This window comes from Rhineura floridana, chromosome 5, assembly GCF_030035675.1.
Source record: "Rhineura floridana isolate rRhiFlo1 chromosome 5, rRhiFlo1.hap2, whole genome shotgun sequence".
NCBI lineage: Eukaryota > Metazoa > Chordata > Lepidosauria > Squamata > Rhineuridae > Rhineura > Rhineura floridana.
The window spans coordinates 161,067,151-161,073,361 of NC_084484.1; positions in this window are offsets into that span (position 1 = coordinate 161,067,151).

Here is a 6,211-nt window from a genome sequence, read left to right on the forward strand (position 1 = left end):
GCCCACAGGCCAAGTATAGCCTACAGCCAGATTTTATCTGGCCTTCCCAGTCCCTTCCTCTCATCAACTGTTCAAAGGGAAAAGGGCTTTGATGTTGTGCAAACTGCCATGACAATTCCTTGTTCTGCAAGCATATCTGATACAAGATGTATCAAAACAGAAAGGAAAATATCTCAGCATAGACGTGTTCCTTGCAAATATGCACTAAGTGACCGTGCATTTTTTAATTGCAATCATGTAATTACAATAGCTGTGTGTGCTAAGAATGTGTGATTGTGTGTGGGTCTGACCCCACCAATTTTATTTGTTTATTAAATTTATATCCTGCCCTTCCTCCCAGAAGGAGCCCAGGGCAGCAAGCAAGCAATAAAACACTTTTTTAAAAAATCCTTAAAATATCTTGTATAAATCTTAAAAACAAACCATCTTAAATACATTTTTTAAACATTTAAAAACATCTTAAAAACAATTCCAGCACAGATGCAGACTGGGATAAGGTCTCTACTTACAAGGCTTGTTGAAAGAGGAAGATCTTCAGTAGGTTCCTGCCTAATATTGTTGTTGTTATGTCCCTTCAAGTCGATTATAGCTTATGGAGACCCTATGAATCAGTGACCTCCAAAAGCATCTGTCATGAACCACCCTGTTCAGATCTTGTAAGTTCAGGTCTGTGGCTTCTTTTGTGGAATCAATCCATCTCTGGTTTGGCCTTCCTCTTTTTCTACTCCCTGCTGTTTTCCCCAGCATTATTGTCTTTTCTAGTGATTCTTGTCTTCTCATGATGTGTCCAAAGTAGGATAACCTCAGTTTCATAATTTTGGTTTCTAGTGACAGTTCTGGTGTAATTTGTTCTAACACCCAATTATTTGTCTTTCTCACAGTCCATGGTATGCGCAAAGCTCTCCTCCAGCACCACATTTCAAATGAGTTGATTTTTCTCTTATCTGCCTTTTTCACTGTCCAACTTTCACATCCATACATAGAGATAGGGAAAACCATGGTCTGAATTATCCTGACTTTGGTGTTCAGTGATACATCTTTGCATTTGAGGACCTTTTCTAGTTCTCTCACAGCTGCCCTCCCCAGTCCTAGCCTTCTCATTTCTTGACTATTGTCCCCATTTTGGTTAATGACTGTGCCAAGGTATTGATAATCCTTGACAAGTTCAATGTCCTCATTGTCAACTTTAAAGTTGCATAAATTTTCTGTTGACATTACTTTAGTCTTATTGACATTCAGCTGTAATCCTGTTTTTGTGCTTTCCTCTTTAACTTTCATCAGCATTTGTTTCAAATCATTACTGGTTTCTGCTAATAGTATGGTATCATCTGCATATCTTAAATTATTAATATTTCTCCCTCCAATATTCACACCTCCTTCATCTTGGTCCAATCCCGCTTTCCATATATGTTCTGCGTATAGATTAAACAAGTAGGGTGATAAAATACACCCGTCTCACACCCTTTCCGATTGGGAACCAATCGGTTTCTCCATATTCTGTCCTTACGGTAGCCTCTTGTCCAGAGTATAGGTTGCGCATCAGGACAATCAGATGCTGTGGCACCCCCATTTCTTTTAAAGCATTCCATAGTTTTTCATGATCTACACAGTCAAAGGCTTTGCTGTAATCTATAAAGCACAGGGTGATTTTCCTCTGAAATTCCTTGCTCCGTTCCATTAAGAACATAAGAACATAAGAAGAGCCTGCTGGATCAGGCCAGTGGCCCATCTAGTCTAGCATCGTGTTCTCACAGTGGCCAACCAGGTGCCTGGGGGAAGCCCGCAAGCAGGACCCGAGTGCAAGAACACTCTTCCCACCTGAGGCTTCCGGCAACTGGTTTTCAGAAGCATGCTGCCTCTGATAGGGTGGCAGAGTACAGCCATCATGGCTAGTAGCCATTGATAGCCCTGTCCTCCATGAATTTGTCTAATCTTATTTTAAAGCCATCCAAGCTGGTGGCCATTACTGCATCTTGTGGGAGCAAATTCCATAGTTTAACTATGCACTGAGTAAAGAAGTACTTCCTTTTGTCTGTCCTGAATCTTCCAACATTCAGCTTCTTTGAATGTCCACGAGTTCTAGTATTATGAGAGAGGGAGAAGAACTTTTCTCTATCCACTTTCTCAAGGCCATGCATAATTTTATACACTTCTATCATGTCTCCTCTGACCCGCCTTTTCTCTAAACTAAAAAGCCCCAAATGCTGCAACCTTTCCTCATAAGGGAGTCGCTCCATCCCCTTGATCATTCTGGTTGCCCTCTTCTGAACCTTTTCCAACTCTAGAATATCCTTTTTGAGATGAGGCGACCAGAACTGTACACAGTATTCCAAATGCGGCCGCACCATAGATTTATACAACGGCATTATGATATCGGCTGTTTTATTTTCAATACCTTTCCTAATTATTGCTAGCATGGAATTTGCCTTTTTCACAGCTGCCGCACACTGGGTCGACATTTTCATCGTGCTGTCCACTACAACCCCGAGGTCTCTCTCCTGGTCGGTCACCGCCAGTTCAGACCCCATGAGCGTATATGTGAAATTCAGATTGTTTGCTCCAATATGCATAATTTTACACTTGTTTATATTGAATTGCATTTGCCATTTTTCCGCCCATTCACTCAGTTTGGAGAGATCTTTTTGGAGCTCTTTGCAATCCCTTTTTGTTTTAACAACCCTGAACAATTTAGTGTCGTCAGCAAACTTGGCCACTTCACTGCTCACTCCTAATTCTAGGTCGTTAATGAACAAGTTGAAAAGTACAGGTCCCAATACCGATCCTTGAGGGACTCCACTTTCTACAGCCCTCCATTGGGAGAACTGTCCGTTTATTCCTACTCTCTGCTTTCTGCTTCTTAACCAATTCCTTATCCACAAGAGGACCTCTCCTCTTATTCCATGACTGCTAAGTTTCCTCAGAAGTCTTTGGTGAGGTACCTTGTCAAACGCTTTTTGAAAGTCTTAAGTACACTATGTCCACTGGATCACCTCTATCTATATGCTTGTTGACACTCTCAAAGAATTCTAATAGGTTACTGAGACAGGACTTTCCCTTGCAGAAGCCATGCTGGCTCTGCTTCAGCAAGGCTTGTTCTTCTATGTGCTTAGTTAATCTAGCTTTAATAATACTTTCTACCAGTTTTCCAGGGACAGAAGTTAAGCTAACTGGCCTGTAATTTCCGGGATCCCCTCTGGATCCCTTTTTGAAGATTGGTGTTACATTTGCCACTTTCCAGTCCTCAGGCACGGAGGAGGACCCGAGGGACAAGTTACATATTTTAGTTAGCAGATCAGCAATTTCACCTTTGAGTTCTTTGAGAACTCTCGGGTGGATGCCATCCGGGCCCGGTGATTTGTCAGTTTTTATATTGTCCATTAAGCCTAGGTATTGCAAGAATTATTGTAAGTAGAATCAAGGCAGGCATGGTGAACCTCAAGCGTCCATGCCCCCCCATCCCAATGGCACACACTTGACGCATCCACCACTCTGCACCACCTGCCACCACCACTACCCAAGGGAGTAAGTGAAAAATCAAGTTGGGCACCAGGATGAGGGACAGCCAACAGGAATGCCAACAGTCTTCCTAGGCCTGGTACACTGTATGTGGATTGGGGGCTGTGTGCCCGCTTCCCCCACAATCTATTCACAAGACTGTCTGTTTATGTACATATATTAACTTAGCCTAATCTACTTCACAGGGCTGTTGTAAAGATAAAAAGGGGGGGAGGGTCATGTACCCAACTTTGAGCTCCTAGAAAGAAAAACAAGATACAAATAATGCCATTAATGTAAATAAAAATTAAAAAGAAAATCAGCCCCCTTGCTTTAATTGCAACATTTCATAATCCTGATATTTACAGCAAAATACCATAGAATTGTATGGAAATTGTAATACAGTAAAATAAAATGTATACGAAATAAAAGAAGCAATTAAAATACAATTAAAAATCATACAGCATCTGGCACAGCACATTATACAGTAGGGCCCTGCTTTTCGGTGTTCTGCTTTTTGGTGTTCCGCTAACACAGCGGTTTTCTATTACAGTAGGCCCTACTCATACGGCACTTGTTCAGCATTTTTTGGGCATTGGTTGCCATTTTATTGTCGGTGTTCCACTTTTTGGCGATTTTTGCTTTTCGGCAGGGGTCTGGAACCTAACCCACCGTATGAGTGGGGCCCTACTGTAATTGCTACAATAGGCTGAAAAATCATTAAGTGAATCCAAGACCCTCTGAAATTTTCCACTAGGGAACTGCTGCCTTAGGTTACCTTGGAGAAATCTCCCCTTAATGAAACTGGATTGATCAGTATGTATAAATGCCGCCAATCCTCCTTCTATCATATTAAGCATGACAGATATCAAAATCTTATAGCTAATGTTTGGAAGAGATATTGATCTATAGTAGCCAACCAATGATAACTCTTTATTGCAGTTCGATATCAAAAGTTTTGAATTCTCTTAAGTTAGTATTCAAAAGTTGCTTCTACTTAAAAGGCTGATTTTTAAGTGGCTTGTAAAATTCTGCTCCAAAACTATCTATACTTGAGTCTTTATTAATCTTTATATTATCAGTTGTCTTAACACCTTCATTACTAATAATAGAACTGTCCGTTTACTCCTACTCTCTGCTTTCTGCTTCTTAACCAATTCCTTATCCACAAGAGGACCTCTCCTCTTATTCCATGACTGCTAAGCTTCCTCAGAAGTCTTTGGTGAGGTACCTTGTCAAACGCTTTTTGAAAGTCTAAGTACACTATGTCCACTGGATCACCTCTATCTATATGCTTGTTGACACTCTCAAAGAATTCTAATAGGTTACTGAGACAGGACTTTCCCTTGCAGAAGCCATGCTGGCTCTGCTTCAGCAAGGCTTGTTCTTCTATGTGCTTAGTTAATCTAGCTTTAATAATACTTTCTACCAGTTTTCCAGGGACAGAAGTTAAGCTAACTGGCCTGTAATTTCCGGGATCCCCTCTGGATCCCTTTTTGAAGATTGGCGTTACATTTGCCACTTTCCAGTCCTCAGGCACGGAGGAGGACCCGAGGGACAAGTTACATATTTTAGTTAGCAGATCAGCAATTTCACATTTGAGTTCTTTGAGAACTCTCGGGTGGATGCCATCCGGGCCCGGTGATTTGTCAGTTTTTTTATTGTCCTTTAAGCCTAGAACTTCCTCTCTCGTTACCACTATTTGTCTCAGTTCCTCAGAATCCCTTCCTGCAAATGTTAGTTCAGGTTCAGGGATCTGCCCTATATCTTCCACTGTGAAGACAGATGCAAAGAATTCATTTAGCTTCTCTGCAATCTCCTTATCGTTCTTTAGTACACCTTTGACTCCCTTATCATCCAAGGGTCCAATCGCCTCCCTAGATGGTCTCCTGCTTTGAATGTATTTATAGAATTTTTTGTTGTTGGTTTTTATGTTCTTAGCCATGTGCTCCTCAAATTCTTTTTTAGCATCCCTTATTGTCTTCTTGCATTTCTTTTGCCAGAGTTTGTGTTCTTTTTTATTTTCTTCATTCGGACAAGACTTCCATTTTCTGAAGGAAGACTTTTTGCCTCTAAGAGCTTCCTTGACTTTGCTCGTTAACCATGCTGGCATCTTCTTGGCCCTGGCGGGACCTTTTCTGATCTGCGGTATGCACTCCAGTTGAGCTTCTAATATAGTGTTTTTAAACAACTTCCAAGCATTTTCGAGTGATGTGACCTTCTGGACTTTGTTTTTCAGCTTTCTTTTTACCAATCCCTTCATTTTTGTGAAGTTTCCTCTTTTGAAGTCAAATGTGACCGTGTTGGATTTTCTTGGCAATTGGCCATTTACATGTATGTTTAATTTAATAGCACTGTGGTCACTGCTCCCAATCGGTTCAACAACACTTACATCTCGCACCAGGTCCCGGTCCCCACTGAGGATTAAGTCCAGGGTTGCCGTCCCTCTGGTCGGTTCCATGACCAACTGGTCTAGGGAATAGTCATTTAGAATATCTAGAAACTTTGCTTCTTTGTCATGACTGGAACACATATGCGGCCAGTCTATTTCTGGGTAGTTGAAGTCACCCATTACTACCACATTTCCTAGTTTGGATGCTTCCTCAATTTCATATCTCATCTCAAGGTCTCCCTGAGCATTTTGATCAGGGGGACGATAGATCGTTCCCAGTATTAAGTCCCTCCTGGGGAAGGGTATCACCACCCACAACGATTC